We start from the raw sequence: 24271 nt of genomic DNA on the forward strand, positions 1-24271 counted from the left end.
TTGTGCATGATTTAAATACTTTGTGTGGTGAAGATAGAGCATAGCCAGACTATATGATTTTGTAGGGATAACTTTCTTTGGCCATGTTATTTTGAGAAGACATGATTGCTTAGTTAGTATGCTTGAAGTACTATTATTTTTTATGTCAATATTAAACTTTTGTCTTGAATCTTTCGGATCTGAATATTCATACCACAATTAAGAAGAATTACATTGAAATTATGCCAAGTAGCATTCCACATCAAAAATTCTGTTTTTATCATTTACCAACTCGAGGACGAGCAGGAATTAAGCTTGGGGATGCTTGATACGTCTCCAACGTATCTATAATTTTGTATTGCTCCATGCTATATTATCTTCTGTTTTGGACATTATTGGGCTTTATTATTCACTTTTATATTATTTTTGGGACTAACCTATTAACCGGAGGCCCGGCCCTTAATTGCTGTTTTCTGCCTATTTCAGAGTTTCGCAGAAAAAGAATATCAAACGGAGTCCAAACGGAATGAAACCTTCGGGAATGTGATTTTTAGAACGAACATGATCCAGGAGACTTGGACCCTATGTCAAGGAAGCTTCCAGGAAGCCACTAGGTAGGGGGCGCGCCTACCCCCCCCCCAGGCGTGCCCTCTACCCTCGTGGGCCCCATGTTGCTCCACCGACGTACTCCTTCCTCCTATATATACCTACGTACCCCCAAACGATCAGATACGGAGCCAAAAACCTAATTCCATCGCCGCAACCTTTTGTACCCACGAGATCCCATCTTGGGGCCTGTTCCGGAGCTCTGCCGGAGGGGCCATCGATCATGGAGGGCTTCTACATCATTACCATAGCCCCTCCGATGAAGTGTGAGTAGTTTACCTCAGACCTTCGGGTCCATAGTTATTAGCTAGATGGCTTCTTCTCTCTTTTTGGATCTCAATACAATGTTCTCCCCTTCTCTCGTGGAGATCTATTCGATGTAATCTTCTTTTTGCGGTGTGTTTGTTGAAACCGATGAATTGTGGGTTTATGATCAAGTTTATCTATGAACAATATTTGAATCTTCTCTGAATTCTTTTATGTATGATTGGTTATCTGTTCAAGTCTCTTCGAATTATCTGTTTGGTTTGGCCTACTAGATTGATCTTTCTTGCAATGGGAGAAGTGCTTAGCTTTGGGTTCAATCTTGCGGTGTCCTTTCCCAGTGACAGTAGGGGCAGCAAGGCACGTATTGTATTGTTGTCATCGAGGATAACAAGATGGGGTTTTTTTATCATATTGCATGAATTTATCCCTCTACATCATGTCATCTTGCTTATGGCGTTACTCTGTTTTTATGAACTTAATACTCTAGATGCATGCTGGATAGCGGTCGATGAGTGGAGTAATAGTAGTAGATGCAGGCAGGAGTCGGTCTACTTGTCTCGGACGTGATGCCTATATACATGATCATACCTAGATATTCTCATAACTATGCTCAATTCTGTCAATTGCTCAACGGTAATTTGTTCACCCACCGTAGAATACTTATGCTCATGAGAGAAGCCACTAGTGAAACCTATGGCCCCTGGGTCTATCTTCATCATATTAATCTTCCAACACTTAGTTATTTCCTTTCCTTTTTACTTTGTTTTTTTTACTTTGCATCTTTGTCACAAAAATACCAAAAATATTATCTTATCATATCAATCAGATCTCACTCTCGCAAGTGGCCGTGAAGGGATTGACAACCCCTTGTCGCGTTGGTTGCGAGGATTTTTTTGTTTTGTGTAGGTGCAAGGGACTCGCGCGTAGCCTCCTACTGGATTAATACCTTGGTTCTTAAAAACTGAGGGAAATACTTACGCTACTTTGCTGCATCACCTTTCCTCTTCAAGGAAAAACCAACGCAGTGCTCAAGAGGTAGCACATAGCAGGTAAGGAGTTAGATTCACTCAAGTATTGGTGACTAATAGACCTATTATTTTATTTTAGAGAAAGCATGCGTGGAAATATCATTCACTGATATAAATAACGCGGCACCGCTCATGATTTGCCTCTGGTGTTTGCCATACAACAACAGCAGTAGTACAAAGATGTTTGACTGTACATGTGAATAAAGATATGACAATAGCAGGTATAGATAATTTGAGGAGAACCACAAGTAGTAGATATGACAATAGCAGTAGTACAGATTGTAGTAGTAATCATGCAAGGAAACAAAACATGCGACAAATATTGATAGCAACAAAACAACCAGGATATGACAATAGCAGTAGTATAGATTGTACTGACAGAATCACAAGCATGCAAACATGCATCTCATCCCAACCTAAAACCAGAAAAAGTAGCAACCATTCATTTTTACACAGGTGTAAAACTAAACCATAAGCACCGCAGCATTTGCTAAACTTGTTAGCTTAAGAACTCTATCTCGAAAGGCCTGAAAGAAGATTACATAAGCACCAGAACACCCTAACCACCACCAATTCTCTTCATAGTTGATGAGACGACATTTACCATACATAAATATGATGTAAAAAGGTAAGCAATATGATACAACAGCAGACAAGTAGTATATATCACTCATGGGCGTATGGGGCAAGGCGGGAGGTAGTTCATGTGCTCGGTGCGCATGTGGATGGCGTTCTCGACATAGATCCGGGCGCCGTTAGCGATGCCCTTCTCAATGGCCTTCTTCACCTTGAGCCTGTGCCATTCAACATATAAACATGTAAAGTACACTAATTCTAGAAGAGAAAACATTCTAGAAAACACAAAGCAATAAAGGATAAATGGACCATTTCCCCACAATTGTTTTCCTGATTCAAACATCTACAGTCCAGCCACTGATGTCTTAAGCATGTGTTGTTGGTATGACCACACATGAGAATCAACTTCAGAGAATAAAAATCACATTTGCTCAAATTGAACTGTACATTAAGTACTGATCTTAATCATGAAAAGTTTAAGTTTAGGAGCAAGCAAAGCTATCAGTTTCAGCGATCTGTAATGTTAAAAAATTCTGGACAGCTCAAAGTTCTCTACATTCTAATGAAGTGCTATCAGTTCTCCACACAAACATTTCCTACGGGTCGGCGTCGAAGAAGGTGCGCTGCAGGCCACATCATCATATTTGAGCATTAATATTTCTTTATTACTGCACATCAACTACAGCACTAGGAGTACACAGCAACTAGTAGCAGAACTAGAAGAAATAACCATATTGAGTGTACACCAATATCATCAGGAACATGAGTATAACAACCATCTTGCTTTAATGGGATACAGTGACACAGAAGAATTACTAGGATACATTAACACATACACATTGTTGATTTAACACGTTCAGAAACAGTCTAGTGTGTATATTGTACTCTGCAAGGCTTGATTTAACACACTGAGGAACATTATTGATTTAGCAAGCATGTTCCGAGATTCAGCAAGCGGCAATCATTGCAGAATACCATTACAATGCTCAATTCAAATAACAGAATTATCCTGAGACGAGTTTATACGAACAATCAGGAACACGAAGTGCAGCACAGCAAGTCGATCTACCATATCTATCAGTTGCATCTAATTAGGCACCCTGAAACCCTACCCGACGGAGAATGGCCTGAACGGCGAGATAGCATGTCCCTCCCTCTAGAGCTAGTCACAAAGTATGGTGAGAGGATTTACCTTCCAGTTTGCTTCCTGTTGATTGCGCCAAGCTGGCTCTTAACATTACCGTATTTAGCAACTCTAACCTGGAAAAGGGCATATTCAGTCCTTCTGTAAATGTAACATCCAACCAAAACACTTATTTGCATCTATGAGCACAAAATAAAATTAAGGTATGTATAAAACCAAGACTGCACTTGGCAGGCAAGATCAACACGGTATTTCAGTTATAATTACTTCAATTTATTCCTTTTCCTGACAAAATGTGGCACCAATTCCCTAGTTGTTTGCATCATGAACATTATGTGGCAATTCAGTGCCAGAAAAGGGGACAGAAGACTAAACAGGCGCTCCACGAATTTTGGAATACCTCCAGCTCCGTGAAATCCTGAGAGCTGCGGAACTGGTAAACAGGCGATCCACGAATTTTAACTATAACTCCACCTGCTCCCAGAGTGGAGCTGTGGAGTGAGTACATCCGAACAGGGCCTAAATAAATAATCATGAAACTAGCTGCGCAAACAGGTAGCTAGTCGGAGCCAAACAGACCAAGACAAACAGGACGTAAGCTACATCCAAAATCTACCAATTCAGCGCTGAGGACCAAACCAAATGTAACTGTTAAGCAACACTGTCCAAAATACAGTACCCAGCTAGCCTAGCTAATGCAGTGTTAAGTTGCTGCCAATGTTCCAAAATCTCACTGGCATCCATGCGTGATTTGGTCAGTATGAAGAAGAAGTGGGCTAATGAATAGAGAGAGAAGCAGAGTTAGTTACCTTCATGTCGTCCTCGATCTTGGCGACTTGGGATTGGATGCTGGCGACGGTCTCCTTGAGCGGGGCGTTGACGGGGTACTTGCCCTCGTCCCACACGAACCTGCATCCATCCATCCATCCTCAGCAGATAAGCAAGAGCTGGCGGGCAGGTTTCGGAACCTGAAGGGGAAGGGATCATGCCTGATGGTAGCGGTGGTGGTCGGTCGTGTTACCTGCACCTGCTTCGCCCTCACGTATGGAGAATCCGTCGCCGGCGGCGCCCTCGGCGGCCGGGAGCATCCGCCGCTGCTCACCGGCGCGGTGACGCGGTAGGAGCAGCAGCTGGCACTCAGGCGCGGGGTGAAGTGGCTCCTGGGGACGGCGAAGCCATCAGGGGTGTCGGGGATCCACCTCTCCGCCGCGGCTGGTGGCGGCGCCGCCCTTGAGGTGGCTGCTCAAAAGGATCTACGGAGAGGTAGGGGAAAGGATGCCGGCGGTGGAGTGGAGGCCGGGGTGGTCGCTCGTGGCTGCAGGAAGATGTGCCCGTCAGATCTGACCGGAAGAGACGGAGGAGGCCGGTGAGGTTGGGCGGCTCGCTTGATCTGCTGAGGGGGCGACTGGGTGGTGGAAGGGAGGGGCGGCGGAGCAGGAATCTAGATCGGGAAGGGGGCGGCAGCGAGGAGATGGAGACGAGGGAGGAAGGGGGCAACGGGGGGAGGGGTCGATCTGAGCTAGGGTTTGGGCTGCGGGTGGGGGGTATCTCTTTTTTTTCTTCTTTTTTCTGCTTTTCTGTAGATAGATGGATGGATGGATGTGGGATGGAGAGATGGATGGATGGATGGATGGATGGACGCCATGTCATCGATCTGTGGACAGAGTTATGATTGGTTCAGAAAAACAGTGATGTAAAATAGTTTTCAAGTACCAAAAGTAGAGGGATTTTATGAAGTAGCTATCAAAAATATTTTGCAAAAGGGCACCACACAAATTTTCACTAGAGTTAGACCACATTTTATGGATTAGGACCAATTTGTATGCATTTTTCATATTTCTAGCTATTTTTAATCATATTTTGACTGCTCAGAATGTTTTTTTGTGAAGGAACTACCAAATAATTGTTGCAAAATTGGACCAAATCATTTTTCTAAAATATTAGGCCATATTTAATGCACAATTGACCAAATGGTTGGGTGTCAGAAGCTCTTATCCACCTCTCGTGAAAAAGACAAATTTCCGCCGATTTAGTAGGAAGCGGGTCAAATTTGAACTGCAGCTACCTCGTAGTTTCCTTTTTTATTTTTTTTTAAAATCATTTCTAGGTACTTAAGCATCTATTTAATCAGAGAAACACAAAAAAATTCCAAGATTCAACCACTAGCTATGAACGGTCATTCCCGTTGTTTTGACCGCATTTTGTAACGGGCATTGTGTCATTATATATGACTAAGTTACCAGGAAAAATAATAAACTTGTAATACGGCAATTATTTTAAAAAAGTGTTCTCAGAAATGAGCTATCATGTGTGAAGATTCATGGCTTTCAACCAAATGCTCAATCTTATGGCCACATTCATGGCATAGTTTGTTCAAATGATCTCATATTGTGCACAAGGGTGCATCTTGGAATTGCAAACAATGTTGCCTAAGGGAGTTTTCATTTTCTTTGCACAGAAATATCATTTTCCATTTTTCAAGTGCTCAAAATGGTTTTTTTTGTGAAGGAACTACCAAATATTTTTTGCAAAATTGGACCAAATCATTTTTCTAAAATATTAGGCCATGTTTAATGCACAATTGTCCAAATGGTTGGGTGTCAAAAACTTTTATCCACCTCTCGTGAAAAAGACAAATTTCCGCCGATTCAGCAGGAAGCGGGTCAAATTTGAACTGTAGCTGCCTCGTAGTTTGCTCTTTATTTTTTCCAAAAATAATTTCTAGGTACTTAAGTATCTATTTAATCAGAGAAACAAAATAAATACCAAGATTCAACCACTAGCTATGAACGGTCTTTCCCGCCGTTTTGACCGCATTTTGAAACAGGCATAAAAATTAAAAAAAACAAAAAATTGGGAAACCTTCGCATTGTGTCATTATATGTGGCCAAGTTTCCAAGAAAAATAACAAACTTGTAATACGGCAATTATTTTAAAAACGTGTTCTCAGAAACGAGCTATCACGTGTGGAGATCAATGGCTTTCAAGCCAAATGATCAATCTTATGGCGACATTCATGGCATAATTTGTTCAAATGATCTCATATGGTGGACAAGGGTGCATATTGGAATGGCAAACAATGTTGCCTAAGGAAGTTTTCATTTTCTTTGGACGAAAAAACCATTTTCCATTTTTCGAGTGCCCAAAAGGAGGTTTTTTTGTGAAGGACCTCCCAAATATTTGTTGCAAAATTGGACCAAATTAATTTTCTAAAATACTAGGACATATTTAATGCACAATTGACAAAATGGTTGGGTGTAAAAAGTTTTGATCCACCTCTCGTGAAAAAGACAAATTTCCGCCGATTCAGCTGGAAGCGGGTCAAATTTGAACTGCAGTTGCCTCATAGTTTGCTATTTATTTTTTCCAAAAATCATTTCTAGGTACATAAGTACCTATTTAATCATAAATACATGGTTTGGTGGCGATACGTCGAGGTTTGGGCGGTGGCCGAGGGCCCCAACTCTAGAGCGCGTAAACTCGCATGCCCGCCGCGTGACCGTGGGTTGGGCACTCCCCAAGTAGGTGCTAGGAAGAAAATTACAACATAAGATTCTCACGAGGAGACCGATCGATGCTCAAACATGAATTAGCAGCCAAGTGTTTGATTAGCGGTACGGGAAATGTACATAGCTAATGGGCGTGAGTTTTGGCTGAGGATGATCAGTTACTAAGAAGACCGTCTGCACAAATTTTCAGCTCAAAAGGAGGAGCCTAGGTGGTACTTGCTTTGCAAAGTACCACACTGGACATAAATACGAATGTTGAAGCTGGGCTCAAAATAATGAATGGATTGAGCTGGCATTTGGTGGAGGATGTTTATTTCGGCATAGGAAAGCACTGTAGAAAACGGATACGATTTGGACATGCCAAAGTGGTACTTCCTTCCCAAAGTGCTGCTCTGAACAGAATAGGAAAATGAATATTGTTGAATTATTTTTGAACTAGGCAAGGAAGGTTTTTGACATATTTGATGAAGATATAATCCAAACAATTTATGAGAATATTTTTAGAATTTTTGGAATAACAGAAATGTAGGTTGCTTCACAACCTAGGGCAAAAATTAACACATGGACATGACACATAGGCAAAACTGATGAGATGGCGCCTAGTCATCACAACCCACCACAATTTACAAGGCTATGACCATCTATATTGGTCGTTAACAACTAGAAATAAGGCAGCGGACTAGCGTTGTTTGCTTTATGACCATTTCGTGTAAGGAAATTACGACCTTTCTGACCAAAAGCGCAACCTGGATGCTCATATTGGTTCATACATATTCTACGAAGATCTTTATTGGTCAAACCGCAATGACAACATACATCATTCCCTTTGTCATCGGTATGTTACTTGCCCGAGATTCGATCGTCGGTATCTTCATACCTAGTTCAATATCGTTATCGACAAGTCTCTTTACTCGTACTGTAATGCATCATCCCGCAACTAACTCATTAGTCACATTGCTTGCAAGGCTTATCGTGATGTGTATTACCGAGAGGGCCCAGAGATACCTCTCCGATACTCGGAGTGACAAATCCTAATCTCAATCTATGCCAACCCAACAAACACCTTCGGAGACACCCGTAGAGCATCTTTATAATCACCCAGCTACGTTGTGACGTTTGATAGCACACAAGGTGTTCCTCCGATATTCGGGAGTTGCATAATCTCATAGTCAAAGGAATATGTATAAGTCACGAAGAAAGCAATAGCAATAAAACTTAACGATCATTATGCTAAGCTAACGGGTGGGTCTTGTCCATCACATCATTCTGCTAATGATGTGATCTCGTTCATCAAATGACAACAGATGTCTATGGTCAGGAAACTTAACCATCTTTGATTAACGAGCTAGTCAAGTAGAGGCATGCTAGGGACACTTTGTTTTGTCTATGTATTCACACATGTACCAAGTTTCTGGTTAATACAATTCTAGCATGAATAATAAACATTTATCATGATATAAGGAAATATAAAATAACAACTTTATTATTGCCTCTAGGGCATATTTCCTTCAGCGAGACGGCTGTGGCTGCAGGTAGTGACGGCTCCGGCGGCCGGCGTGCTGCAGCGTGGCTGCAGGGATTGTCCGGATCTGTTGGGGTCCGGTCGGGCCTGTGGAGGCCTGGTAAGTCACTATCGCACATCCGGTTGGCTCCGCGGCATGGTGGAGGTTGTCCCCTTCTATCGGCTGCGTTGCGGTTGCCCCCGAGACCTGTGTGCCCTCATCCTCCCTCCAGGCCTCGTGTTGGTGGCCTCAGTGAGACGGTGAAGTTGGTGCGGTATCCGTGGTGGCACAGACTGGTGGGCGGCATGTTGGGCGGTGCACTCTCAATTGTCTGTGTTGGTGTTGGTTTCGGGGCGTGAGAAATCCCTAGAGGCTCGTCCGCCACCGGCGTGGCTACGCCCGTGGTTGTTGCCGGACCTGTTTGAGGGGCGTCGGTGATACCCCTTCCCGTCTACCAACCGCATACCGGGGGGAACGCTAGGACCGATCCGGGCAGCAGCGGCATCGTTGTCGCATTCCTTCCTGAAGGTGTTGCTTGGTACACGAGAGTTCGGAGTGCTAGGCGTGCGGTGGTAATTCTCGAGAGGGTCCGGCGGATATCGGCCATCTTCGCTTAGTTGAGCTGCCGGCTTCGGCATTTGTTTCTCTTTCTTTCACTCTCGTTTTTCTTTTGAGCTTGTTTGTGCTGCGGCCCCAGCGAGCTGGATGTATCGGTTGGTTGTTGCTTTATAATATAAAGCTGGGGGAAACCCTTTTTCGTAAAAATGACCATGGTCGCCCTCCTCCGATGGCTCATCGCCGGGCGTTCCGACCATACCGGACGATCCTCGGAGGCCCCGTGGGGGACGCTCGCGCTCGGCTCTTGGGCCGCCTCCTGGTTTCCCAGTGAGGGCGCCCCTTCGGTCACGACCACCATGATCGCCGGCTCGCTGTCCGCCTCGCCTGATGCGGCTGACGGCTCGGATGCCACAGGAGCCGATTCGGTGACTACCTCGCCGGCTACGGCTGGAGGTTCGGCTGCCATGTGTGCCAACTCGGGTACCCCCCCCCCCCCACAGACATGCAGAGCTTCTTTTACAACGGATGGGTGATCCCTTCGGATCGAGCAGAGGAAAACGAACATGGCTGGCAATGACACTGTCTTGAGCTAGTGATAAGCTTCAATATTAGAGAAAGCATCGATTCCTTTAAATGGTTAGCACCTAAAGAAAAATGATAGAGTACATTATTCCTGAGGATGCAAAAGAAAGACAGAATTCTAGCAGAACATTCACTGCCTAACCTGATCCAATGGATTCATGACTAAAAATCAGGTTCAACCTTCTGCTCAACAAGAGGGATAATCTGCGTTAATTTCAGACTCGGCTATATTGTCAAGGAAAGTAGAAAACCAGTGGATATTCTTCCTAAAAGAAGGAGGCCTCAATAAAAACAACCAAGTCAATTCTTCAGTTACGAAAAAACAGAGCCATGAGGCAGACCAATTGGCAAATATTTCAAACAATGAATCAGAAAGATTGAATTATGCAGAACAGTTTGATCAATTTATTATAAACCAGATGTGACTCATGAACAAGAATGAATAACAAGAAAAAGATTTCATTGATACTGTATTGAGAACACCACTGATAATCTCTCATGAAAAAAAACCTAGATAAAAAATGGCAAAGTCAGTTCTTCAGTTCAAGAAATAGACATAATGCAGATAGACTGCCAGAGTAGTAAGCGCTAAGAACAGCAGTAGATAAAAGAGCAAAATAGTTCTTCAGTTCAAGATAATAGGAACATCACGTAGAATAGTGAGTCCATATTTCAAACATACATCAAAATTACTTGATAAATATAGAATTAACATGCATGGTAGCCACTTCCTTCAACATGGAAGGGTATGGATAAACATCAATTTCAGGCAACTATGAAACTGTCTGAGTTTATATGCATCAACAAAGAAGCTAGTATGCTTATAATCGATCAGATTCAAATCATATATATTGCATCTCATGAGGATACAACCATCTAGGTGCCAAGAAGCTCCAGGTTATAGTCGATCAGATTCAAATCACACATATTGCAGCCTTCAGATTAAAAACGGAGCATTCACAAGATTACCATCTCGTGCTGGAAAGAAAGCATGTGGAACAAGAGTTTGTTTGAGCTGCAATTGAGTAGGAAACACTTCCTTGCAATGGAAAGTGGCAACCAACTTGCCATCCATGTCAACCTGAAGTAGCCACTCGGCAAATTTGACCAGCACGAGCAACTCACCACTTCCAGGCACGACCACCACATACCTATAACCTTCATGCTTTCCACACATCACCTTGATCTCAGTAACCGGCAATGCAATCTTGCACTTGAAGGTCCATACCTCGTTTTCATAGTCCAGCAACATCCAGATATCAATGATAGTTTCACCATCATTACAGATGTACATGCTGAGCACACGATCCATCTCAAACAGCTCATTGTAGCGAGGGACAACTGGAGTGCGCATATAACTGAACAACTCGGATGAGCTGTCGAAAACCACTATATTGTCGCTTCCAGTCTCACATTGTTGTGAGGGACAATGCAGGCTGCCATGTAATAAGATTGGTTGCCCACCGCTGCAATACACTTCCTTCGCCTCCGGCTGCCACCCGATGTTCCTCGGTGGCTGGACGGAGCCCAATGTGAAGATGTAGCAGGCATCGTTGCCGTTGATTTCCTGATTTTCAAGATACATCAGTACTCGGTACTCACCATTAGGGTGGTGCCTGTACATTCCCAAGATGACGTAGCCAGAAACAATTGGCAGGCGAGCCGACTGGCGAGTAGCGGTTTGCAGATACAGAAGTAGGTGCCAGTTGTGTCATGGGAACAGACGAGGAGGAGACCGTCACAGGAGTACAGGCCACAGACCCTATTCTCAAGCCGGGTCACGCGTTGGAGCTGGGCGTCGGCGGCCCGGTGGTCGAAGGTTACGATGCTTGGGTAGCCCACATCGCGGCTGAAGGCGACGGGGAGCACGGGCTGGTGGGCATGGTGGGCGAGGAGGAAGTCATGGGCGGCGGTGGCGTGGTGCCAGGCGCGACAGATGGCACGGCAGCGGACGAGAGCTTCGGGGGGCAGGCGGACGAGGATCTCCCAGATCACGATCTCGTCTGGGAGCCCGCGGTTGGCACGCGCCGATACTGATCTTGCGGCCTCCGCAATGGTCGCCGGCTAGGAGCCTGCCGATCCCCGTCCCAGGAGCAGGAGCAAGAAGGGTTTGTGGCGGCGGAGGTACGCCGGTAGGGGACGTAATAGTTGGGAACGAACTTGGGCTGGGCTTTAGCCTTTTTTTTGTTTTGCGGGTGAGCCTATGTTTTTTTTATAGTATGGCCTTTAGCCTATGTTTTTTTTTTGAGAACCACCCTCTAGGCATTTTATTTAATTATGTGACGGTTTACATCAGATTACACTAAGGCAATCAGAGAATCAGGGAATACATCAAAAAGAATAACATCCGAGGCACTCTTGAGGCCCTCCTGAGCACACCAATGAGCAGCCTTGTTGGCCTCTCTTCTCAGGTAGCTGATGCACAACCCCTGAAAGTTTTGGAGATATGATTTGATTTCGCTGATTACTGGGCTCCCCATCGACCGGCACTTCGTCGCCATCCATTCCTCCGTGACAGTTTGGCAATCCGTTTCGACGGCAACCCGCGTCCAGCCCTTCTCCATAGCTAGACGCACAGCTTCTCGCACCCCTAGGAGTTCAACAACATACGGGTCAGTCACCCCCCTTACCTTACGACTTCTGGCAAGCACGAGTCCGCCCTGATCTCTTGCCACAAGTCCAATGGCTGAAGTTCCCCCATTCACATCAACCGCAGCATCTGTGTTAATCTTTACACAGCCGGGCTCTAGTGGTATCCAGTCCACATTGTTCCTCTGCTGAACTTCAGACAGAGTGGCCGGAATATACAAAGCATGAATGAGTTCTTGCACTAGAACCACCGACCGACCAGGCTGGTACTTAACCTCCTCATGGGTGTACTTGTTCCTGCTCGACCATATTGCACACATAACTGAGATAATGATGGCCGCTCTAGCCTTACTGACAAACCCCGGGTCTAGCAAATCCCGTGACCAAGTAACAGGGTGTAGCCGGGGTAGTTTGAAGTCGAAAAAATTCTCAGCTTCCCTCCAGAACAGTTTTGCATGATCGCACATCACCAGAGAGTGATGAAGTGACTCCTCTTGGTGACCACACATTGGGCAGGTGGAATCCTCCCCTATATGCCTCCTACACAGCTCCTCCTTTGCCGGCAGAAATCCTTTGAGGACTCGCCACCAAAAAATCCTTATTTTTGGTTGTACCTGAATCCGCCATAACGACTTCCAGATTTCCTCACCTTGGGATGAATTCCCAACTTGAATCAGCTTTGCTTGTTGTTCTTCCATAAGCATACGATATGCGGATCGGACCGTGAAAATCCCAGATCTTTCATGGCCCCATGTCCAAAAATCAGAGATAGCCATCCGTGTTCTTGGCATGTTGAGTATAGCGCTCGCATCCGGGGCAATGAAATTCCTTTTGATTATTTCCTCATTCCATTCACCATCTTCGTTCATCAAATCCGCTACCAGGTGTATCGGGTCACCCCCCATGTTACACACTGGTTTAAAAGATGAACTTCCTTGTATCCAGTTATCATGCGACACTTCCGTAGTCATTCCATCACCGACTCTACGGATCAAACCCTGCTTAAGCACTTCCCTGCCAGTGATAATAGCTTTCCATGTAGTAGAGGCGTTCGTCGGGCATCCCGCCTGCAAAAAATCCCCATCTGGGTAATACCGTCCCTTCAGGACTCGTGCATATAAACTATCTGGCTTCTCCATCAGACGCCACGCCTGCTTAGCCAGCATTGCATCATTGAAATTTCCCAAATCACGAAATCCCAAGCCTCCCTTTGATTTGGAGACAGCCATTTTTTCCCAAGATTGCCAGTGCATTCTTCATTTGTCCAATGATTCATCCCACCAGAACTTTGACATCACTGCCGTAACTTTCTGACATAAGCCTTTAGTGAGCTTGAACAGCTCATAGAATAGGCCGGTAGGGCTTGAATCACAGCCTTAAGAAGAACCATCCTTGCCGCAATCGACATCAACTTCTCACAGTAACCTTGTACCCTGGACCTTGCTTGCTCCTTAATATGAACGAAGCTATTTTCCGTGATCTTTCCCGCTGCTGTAGGCAACCCCAGGTACTTCTCGGTCAAAGCTTCCCTGTAGATTTGTAAGTTATATCTTACCCCTGCTTTGGCCGATGCCCTACAATTCGGCTGAAAAAAACGGAGCTCTTTGCCTTGTTTACACACTGGCCAGAGCCCAAATTGAAAGCTTGAAGGACTTCATTCAGTCTCTGCGCACTCCTTGAATCTGCCTTCATAAAAACCAAACAGTCATCCGCAAACAAGAGATGCGAGATCCAAGGGGATCTCAACCCAGGTCGGATTCCTCTATCAATCCAGCCAGCATCGTAATTTTTTAGCAAGCATGAGAGCCCTTCCCCGCAAAGTAAAAACAAATACGGAGATATAGGATCACCTTGCCTTAAACCTTTGGAGGGACGAAATGATGGCAGAAGTTCTCCATTCATCTTCACTTGGAAAGATACGGAGTTGACACATCTCATAACAAGAGACACCCATTCCTCAGAGAAACCTAGCTGCAACATGATGCCTTGAAGATAAGACCCATTCAACCCGATCATACGCCTTCATCATGTCCAGTTTAACCGCACACCATCCCTGCTTAGTCCTCTTCCTTTTCATTGCATGAATGCATTCATAAGGCGTAATTGCATTGTCAGTGATCAAGCGCCCTGGAACAAAAGCACTTTGCCCCTCCGCAATGATTTCATCTAAAATCTCCCTCAACCTGTTTGCCAACACTTTGGAGCAAAGTTTGTAAATAACATTACAGATGGAGATAGGTCTATATTGTGCAATATTTCTCGGATTTTTAACCTTTGGAATAAGTACTATTACAGTCTTATTAATAGCCTCAGGCATGTGTCCGCCGTTTAAGAAATTTAGAACAGCACGTGTCACATCCTCCTTGATAGTCGACCAGTGATGCTGATAGAAACCCGCATGGAAACCGTCTACACCAGGTGCCTTTGAGGGCGCCATTGCAAACAGCGCTTTTTCAACTTCTTCTGCGCAAAAGGGTCTAGTCAGCCTGTCGTTCATCAAATTAGTTACCATCACGGGCACATGGTGCAGAACCTCATCGATAACCACTTCCTCCTGAGCTGTATATAGCTGAGTATAAAAGTTCTGCACCTCAACCTTTACCTCGTCCTTGCTATCAATTATCGTACCATCTGCATTCTCAAGTACCACAATTTTGTTTCTATTTTTTCGCCTTGACGCCTGGGCATGGAAGAACCCCGTGTTCGGTCTCCCGCCTTCAGCCAGTCTGCCCTCGACCTCGCACGTGCCATGGTTTCCTCCTTCAACAGGAGATCATTTAACTGTCTCGCTAGCTCCTTCTCCCTCCTGGAGGACCCATTATATAGTGAGTTCGCCTTCTCCTGTTCAAACTCCCTTCGCACCTTCTTCAACTTTCTCTTTATATCACCAAACTTCTTTTGCTTCCAATCTGTAAGCTGGCCCTGCATGTTATATAGTGAGGAGTTGAGGTCCTCAAGTGTAACAGCCCTAGCATTCTTCTCCCATGCAGCCTTCACAGTAGGCTCATACGTTTCCTCTCGTCGCCATGCTTCCTCGTACATAAAGCGGCGTGGGCCACTTGCCTCCCAATCCACTTCTTTCTTTATTCTAATCACCAACAAGCAGTGATCAGATTGTGGCGTCGGGACATGCCTAACACCAGTTGCATTATACTGCTGGATGAAGGCCGGATCAGCTAAGTAACGGTCCAGCCGTACTTTGACATTTGCTGCACCCTCCTGCCGGTTGTCCCACGTATACGGAATTCCGGCAAACCCCAAATCCTGAAAATTACACACATCAATGGTCTCCCGAAAACCCTGCATTTGCCATTCAGCACGTTCGTTTGAACCAAAATACTCCATGTTGTCCGTGATCTCATTAAAATCACCTCCACATAGCCATGGAACATCACTCTGACACCGGAGGAATTCCAACAGTTTCCAACTTTCCTTCCTTTCACTTCTCTTCGCCTTGGCATAGAAGCCTGTAAAACGCCACTCTTTTTGGTCGCTACCCACGTTCCGTACCATAACATCAATATGCTGATCTGACAAGTTGCTTAGCTTTACATCCACCTCCCTAGACCAAAAAAGGGCAAGTCCTACTGACTGGTATACACCCTTCAAAACCTAACCTTGCACGTAAATCTGCTACTCTGTTCTCCTCAATCTTCGTTTCAGACAAGAAGACCAGGGTGGGCGATTCCACTCTCACCAAATGGTGGAGTTCCCGAACTGTCTCTGGGTTCCCAAGCCCTCGACAGTTCCATATTATGCAATTCATTGCTCCTGGCGGGGCTGTACACCAGCCTCGGCCTTTTCACTTGATGTTTCCCCCTCAGCTGCCTTCTTCTTCTTGGAGTCTACTATCCTCCTTTGAGATGTCAACTTGCTCGCTCTCCATAGCTCTCTTCTTATTCAGAGTATCCTGGTCCAAGACCATGAGCTGGTTTGAGCGATTCCCAATGCCTTCTGTACTGAGATCCACTCGACGATACACTTTGTTCTGACCTCTTCCACGTGACCTATCAAAACCTTTTGCAAAACCACCCCGACCAGCATTGGCGCCACCACGTGAGTTGAACTGATATACTGCATTCCTGACCACACCCGTGGTGTTCTTCAATGGTGAAGTCACTTCTTCTCCTTTCTCCACCTCCTCTTCTTCTTTCTCCCAAACCTCTTCTCTTCTGACTCCAGAACCACCCGCATTGCCACTCTTCGGGGGTGCAGTCCCCCAGTTCTTACGATTCCCTGACCATCTAAGCTTCTCCCCATATGGTGGGAAGCCATCAGCATCACGTTCTCCTGGTTCTATAGTTTCCTTGGTTCTGGCCGATTCCAACTGCACCCATCTCATTAAAGGTTCCTGAACTTTAATCCACACTCGTGCTCTGAGTGATTCTCCAAACGCAAAGCCCTTCGAATCGACATCTAGCTTAATAACTTCTCCCACCACGCCCGCAATCCCTCTCCGGCCATGGCGGATACCGGAGATTGAACGGCAAATTTATCACCCTAGCCCAAACCTGTAGTTTTTCAAACTTCCAATCAGAGGGCCGGGCTCTGCTGTCAAACAGCTCCAAGATCACCGCGTGTTTCCCCACCATCCACGGTCCACCTCCGTAGATGCGATCTCTATCACGTTGGGTCTCCAGATTTGCCACGAACCTGTTTTCCCCTACCGGATTGAAGTTCAGTCCCCGTGGGTTTCCCCACGCAGGGCGAAGGACCTCTTCAATGGTGTTAACATGAAGAAATTTCCGATGCAGAACCTTCCCCACTAGCACCCACTAGGGGGCCGCTCCTTCATCCTCCTGATCATCCACCACCAGCTTCCTGTTCTCCTTCTCAGTCAGATTCATCCTCTCCAGCATGTGTTCCACCCGTTCCCTTGATTTCCTTGATTCCTCTGACGCCATGTTGACTCTCCCTAACCCTAGACGCCACCCCTCCTCGTGCTCCAAGGGTGGGAAGGTGCACCAGGATCCCCCTTGATCACCCCGAGAGCAGCGGCCGGAGAGGCGACGATCCAGGCTCGAGGAAGCGCCGCCCGCGTCCAGGATAGCTTGCGAGCGCGTCGTAGATCGAGATCGCCGCCGCCGCCGCCTGTCTCGCCACTAAACCCTAGAAAACGGTTCGTGCTAAACGTTCCCATCCGCCTTTAGCCTATGTTCGATTTGCAAGTTCACCCATCGATTCAGTTTATTCCTCAAAAAAAAACCATCGGTTCAGTTTTCGTTTCATTTATTCCCTCAAAAAATAAAGATTCAGTTTTTGTTTCTCTTGAAAATCGAATAGCACGCTTTGGAGTTTTGTTTTCACACGTTCATTCCTGAAGAAAAATAATTTATTTATACATGAAAACTGTAAAAAAAGTGGATCTGTAATTAATTTATTGTTTGTTCTTACGGCACTGCTAGGCGTTGGCCGGCTGATCTAAGCCAGCGCTCGCCTCGCAGCAGCGCCGCCTGTCACCACATGTGGCACTACCCGATACTTGCAACATCGCCTGCTAGTGGCACGCACCCCATGGCAGCATCGGTGAACAGCCTGCAGCTCCGGCAGAGGCCATGACGAGATGAGGATGGGGCAGTCGACGGTGACTAGGCAGTGGTGGTGGGTGGCAACGTCATCAGGGTGTTATACAAAGATGGGTTTGTCTTTCCAGATATATGTAGCAAGTTTATGGTTAATTATGATTGGTTTGTCAACATCAAGTTTCATGTGCAACTGACTTGTATTCGGGGAGGGGAAAACTCACATTATTTTAGTTTTTGTGGGGTTATACGTTATTTTGTCATTTATTTGAGATCAATGTCAATTGGCTGGAAGAAAAGGATCAGCTTTAGATAATTCTTGTGTTACCATGAGCTACTTAATAATAGTCTTGCAGGGTTCTCTAACTGAGATGACTCGACCTATGCAAGGCGTCTCAATGATTTCCTCTGTTCAAATAGAGTTTCACATGAGGATTAAGATAGGAGAGCAAGAAGAAAATGATCCACTGTCGATTGATGGTGCAACAGACTACTGCAATCTAACCATGCCTACACACCATTCATGAATTGCATTCATGGCGATTGTGGTGCGGTCAACATCAGCGTTTTGGGTACCAAGCAAAATTCCGAGCTCCCCCCACCCCCACCCCCTCGAGAAACACGCATACCGAGCAAAAAATCTCGAATAATTTGAAAATTTTGAATTCAAACGTTCACAGTATAGTTAAAAACAGGCCATCTCTTATGCAACCACAGTTGGCGGGCTAGTGGTAAAGCCAACCTTTCATCAGCAGGTAGACGCGGGTTCGAACATCAGTGATATTTCAGACTGATAAACCTATCTATATGTACTTCAAAAAAATTTGAATTCAAAATTTGATTTTAAATTTCGTCCGATTTTTTTCTAGAATTTCGTGGTTACCGTGGTAACCGCAAATTCCGATGCCCCACGAGAAAAAAGGTGCGCTCGGGATCCAAAACCTTGGTTGACATCACTTTAGCAAGGTTGTACAACACATTGGAGGCAATATAATAGAGGTTACCATATCAAACGAGAGAGTCGATTCAATTTATCTCTCACTTCGCTTGTGCTTGTCGGTGGGTCACCTCAGGGTATAGGTATCTCGCATCACAATTTCACAAGTTGTCTAATACAAAAAAGATTGATTGCCTAATCTTGCAGACCTCCCCTCCAATCAATAGCTCATGAATACTTGCATCCTCTATCCTTCATCTTAAGCCAGCTTGCTAGCTTGGATTATGCTGATAGCGCGGCTGCCATTCTTTTCTTCTCAACAAATATCATACTGTGTATTTCCTCGCCACACTTGGGTGTTCCAGAACTACTGTTGGTACACATCAGGTTTTTAAGTATGCAACAAGTGCAGTTTCTTTTAAGTGGCATTAAGCAATATACTTTTATATATAGTATATCAATATACTTTTAAGTGGGTGAAATACGAAAAGAGACTTGAGTAGTTCACAAGTAGAAGACGAACCATAGAAGTGCACCCTGGATGTGTTTGACAAAGAGAAAGAAACAAAATTTCATCGTGCTATTAGCAACAGAGAAGGAACAGAGAATAAAGCTTTGAAGAATGAAAACTAAACGACCAATGTATGATTCATCTCTTATATGTTCCACTTTGATTAAGTTTACCTCTACTAGTCATCTAACTGGATGAATTGAATTGGACAAATGCAAAGTATAAAGATCCATCAGTTAGGTCAGGGATTAAACTTACAAGGATCTCAAGAAGTCACCAATCACAGGCCCCCAAAAAAGAAGGGCCAGAGCCACCCGAAAATCAGGGCCCTCTAGCTGGTGGTGCCGGACCCCACCCTCCAGGGCCTCCCCAAGCTGATCCTGCGGGCCTATGCAAACCAACAGAAGCTGCTAACTATGGGTCTGTTTGATTTACGCCCAGGTCAGCCCGGCCAAATCAGGTGCTCACCAAAATTTTGGTGAAGGATTCACCCGCCCAAGTTTCGCCAGCACTCGGGTACACCAGTCCGAAGGAATCGGTAACTATGACTAAAATATAGGCGTGGCTCCAGAACTCGGGGTCAATCCAAACACTAGCCCATGGCACCAGTCAACGCCCTGCTGGCCACAATCCAAATAGTCTCTATAGCTTCTGAGGAACTCCATGAAGGCACAATCCTTCTTCAGAGATTGAACCAAGAACTGATGCAGCAGTTCAAGGTGAAGTGTGAAAAGTGAGAACTAGTAACTGTGGATGCACATGCCGTTCCATGGATAGTTAGTCTTACCCACTGGTCTATGTCACAGTTACTACTCTGAATTATCTTGCCTTACAAGGACAAGTTTGAGCATACACTCCGCACCAAACTGACATGACCACTATTCAGTTCGCTCTATTGCATCAACCACGAGTTCTAGTACAACTGCATGCGAGCTTACACCAAAGAGCACATCATACGGTTTTATGTGAAGAGACTTTCAACTGGATCAGTTAATCTAGATGATGAACTTACTTTTAATCTGAAGCAAATGCGATCAGAATGATTTACAACTTACTTCTACAGCTGTACAGTCACACACAACAGGCCTGGTGTTGTCCTGCTCCAAGGCATGAACACAGTGTGGGACGTGAGCCAGACCATGTCAAAACTCTTTTGTATTTACCAGTGCAAGTTTTTCCTTTTTGAACTTTCGTTCATATCGTGCATTTCATGAAGCATTAATCCTTAAAATAGTTAGCAGGCAAAGTGATATAATAAGAGCCCTCAAAACGATGCATTGTAACTAAAAACTTGTCAAGAAGGAAGCACGAAAATTTACTCATTCATTTACAGGTTGTGGTACCAGTATATTCTACAAGAATAGAACTATGTCCAATTCTTGCTATAATGGTGAGCTAATTAGTCTATGTAAGACCTACCTACCAGATGCAATTGATTTGTGAAGAAACACGAATTATGACAGAATATTTCAGTGAGAAGTTGACTCTTATGCAATCATTTATATTAACGAGTAGTGCTCCAAAGTCCCCTAAAAATCAGCTACAGCTTCCATTGCAAGTCAGCAAAGGAAAGTCTGCCTCTTTTCATGTCAGCTACAAGCCTACAACAAATGGTAGAAATAGGGAACACCCTAAATATTGACTATTAAGCCAATTCAGTTCCTCAGCCAAATAAAATAAAGCAAAGTCATGTCTACTTTTTGAGTACCGAAAAAGGCTTTTTTTTTACCGAAAAAGACTTTTTGAGTACTAAGAAGACTAGTAGATAAAAAAATAAAGCAAGGTTAACCCAATACCAATGGATGCATGAATAATAATGAATTCTGACAAAACATTTTGTTGAGCGGTTGAGTATGATGCAGCCACTTAATTTATTACTAGTATTCCAGTGTCTTCGAAAAATCAGATTCAGCTTGCAGGTCAACAAAGATTCTGCCTCTGTTCATCATCAGCTTCACCTGCTATATTGACCATTACGCAGACCAGTAGATAAAAAGGAATGCCAATTTATCAGTTCAAGGAAGAGGGACATGAGGCATATGGATTGCTAACAATTGAGTACTAAGACCACTATATAATTAAAATAAAGTGGAGTCTGTTGGATAATGAGCAACTGATCTTTACCGAGAGCCAGAGGCCATTACATATACATGTGTGACAAAGTGTAGGAAACCCCTTATACAATGGGGATATACCAAACAGAGACAATGCACATCTAACACCCCCCTCAAACTCATGGTGGATCAACAACACTGAGTTTGGAGAGGAAAAAGCCATGCTGCGCTCGAGTCTGTGCCTTCGTGAAGAAGTCAGCCAACTGTAACTCAGAGGGCACATAGTGAAGAGCGAGAGTCTGATCCTGCACAGCAGCTTGCACGAAGTGGGCATCCACACCGATGTGCTTGGTGAGCTCATGCTTCACCGGGTCACGCGCAATACTGATAGCACCGGTACTGTCTGAAAGTAAGGGGGTCGAGGTAGTAGCAGACACACCAAAATCCTCAAGTAACCACCGTAACCAGATCACCTCAGCCGTCAACATAGCCATGGCTCGCAACTCAGCCTCTGTACTCGAGCGAGAAACTGCAGTCTGTTTCTTTGTCTTCCAGGCATTGAGAGAGCCACCAAGAAAGACACAGTAAGCAGACAGCGAGCAGCGATCAGAGGGATCACTAGCCCAGGTAGCATCAGAGTAGGCCTGGAGCTCAAGAGAGCTGAAGCGGGGAAAGAAAAGGCGCTGAGAGATCGTGCCACGAAGATATCGTAGAACACAGAGGAGGTGACTATAGTGGACAGAGGTGGGAGCTGAGACAAACTGACACAGGATGTGGACATGATAGGAGATGTCAGGACGCGTAACAGCAAGATAGACAAGGCTGCCAACGAGGTGACGATAGCGAGTGGGATTAGGAAGAGGGTCACCATCAGAGGCACGAAGCTGAACATTGAGCTCCATAGGAGTCACAACAGTGCGCTCATCACCGAGAGCAGCGCGAGCAAGAAGATCCTGAATATATTTTTCTTGGGAGATGTAGAAGCCATCAAAGGTCGAGGAGATCTCAATCCCAAGAAAATAGCGAAGTGGACCAAGATCAGTCATGAGGAACTGGTCGCGAAGGCGAGCCTTAACAAAGGCAATGTAGTCAGAGTCGTCACCAGTGATGATCATGTCATCCACATAGAGAAGGAGAAGAGTCCGACCACGAGGAGACGTGTGAACAAACAGCGCGGGATCATGATCACTGGGCAAGAAACCAGCGGCAGTCACCACAGAGGCGAAGCGCTCAAACCAGGCGCGAGGGGCCTGTTTAAGACCATAGAGGGAGCGGCGAAGCCTACAGACCATACCATCAGGAGAATAGTACCCCGGTGGTGGCTGCATATAAACCTCCTCACGCAACTCACCATTGAGAAAAGCGTTCTGGACATCAACTTGAGAGATAGACCAATGACGAACAGAGGCCACAGCAAGGAGGGTGCGGACAGTGGTCATGTGGGTCACAGGAGCGAATGTCTCATCATAATCGCGACCCAGCTCCTGCTGAAAACCACGAGCCACAAGACGCGCTTTGTAGCGCTCAAGAGAACCATCAGAGCGAGTCTTAATATTGTAGACCCACTTGCAGGTGACGGGACGAACATCGGAAGGAAGGAAAACCAGATCCCATGTGCCAGAGCGCTCAAGGGCAGCAAGCTCTTCAGCCATCGCAAGCTGCCATTCAGGCTGAGTCATGGCAGTCTGATAGGAAGTGGGCTCTGCAATAACAGAGAGACCGTACCGATCAGGAGAGTAGCGATCAAGCGGGAGGCGAGGCCGAGCACGGAGGTTATGAACCGGGGGAGGCGTGACGGGAGGTGCACCAGAGGTGGAAGGCGCGTCAGTAGAAGAGCGACGAGTATAGTGGAGAGGAAACGGTGAGAGAGGGCGACGGCCTGGAGATGATGGTGGAGACCTTGCCACAGCTGAAAGTCCGAAGAGTAACCCGGAAAGTAAGCTTTTCACATCCTTTAGCTCATCAAGACCCTCAATTTCTTTTGAAGCAGCAGGTTCACGAAAGCCGGCGTCACACCCGGGCCCGCAAGGACACCAACCTCTCCGCCGGGTTACCCGACGCAACAAGGAAGCGTCGCACTGAGGTTTTTTCTCACTTGTACCCTTTTCATCCATTGGCGGGCGTTATCCGTCAGCCACTCAACTCTTCTGACTCCAACTATCAGGAGACCTCCCCCTCTTCGGGTGACTCCATGCAGTCAAATCTGCCGGCCTTCAAGACTGTGCCCGGGTAACAACAATCTTCTTACATTATCTTGTCTGTACTTACTCTTTGTGTGCCTAACACTTCTGTCTTTTCAGTGCCCAGGCAAAGCTCACCAAAAGAGCGAAGAAAACCAGGTCAACCGGAGTGCCAGACTTACCTAACCCGGAGGCGACGGCTCAAGAGCCGCCAGCTGCCTCCGCCCCCGAAGCCACCACTCCAATGGACACGGCGCCTGAGGCCCCTGCCCCGACTACCAAGGCAACGACCGAAGCTTCGGTTAACCCGGAGGCCTCCGGCTCAGGCTCAGCTCCACCAGCAGACGACCCGGACGTGGTAATCACCCGGACGGAATTCGTCGAGCCGGGGAGACCGACCGCGTTGGCCAAATGCTCCGCGAAGGGGGAGTTGCTGCAGCCCCACCGGGTGAACCTGGACCTCTCCGGCTACACCGACTTGAGCATTGGAGAGCTTGTCTCTGGCTACATCAGCCAAGTACACAAGAACCGGGACGCCGAGGTTGCCATGGTCAACCAGATCCAACAAAAATCTGAGGTATCCTTCTGCTGTCTTCTTACTTTACTGCATAGTTACCTTTGCCATGCTAGCCCCCAAGTCGACGACTTATACTTGAATATGTTGTAGACTTAGGTTCCGGCTTACTCAATTGAGCCGGCAGTATGTAGAGAGATACGTTCAATATGC

General features: G+C 45.8%; 1 long non-coding RNA gene across 1 annotated transcript; it reads right to left on the reverse strand.

Moving 5' to 3' along the window:
• Positions 1–2202: 2202 nt before the first annotated feature.
• On the reverse strand, positions 2203–5124 carry LOC123080532 (uncharacterized). The gene is made up of 4 exons (XR_006438461.1): positions 4622–5124; positions 4410–4509; positions 3649–3716; positions 2203–2674 (listed from the first exon to the last, which is right to left on the reverse strand). It is a non-coding gene; the product is annotated as an uncharacterized lncRNA (long non-coding RNA).
• Positions 5125–24271: the final 19147 nt, after the last annotated feature.

This window comes from Triticum aestivum, chromosome 3D, assembly GCF_018294505.1.
Source record: "Triticum aestivum cultivar Chinese Spring chromosome 3D, IWGSC CS RefSeq v2.1, whole genome shotgun sequence".
Taxonomy (NCBI): domain Eukaryota; kingdom Viridiplantae; phylum Streptophyta; class Magnoliopsida; order Poales; family Poaceae; genus Triticum; species Triticum aestivum.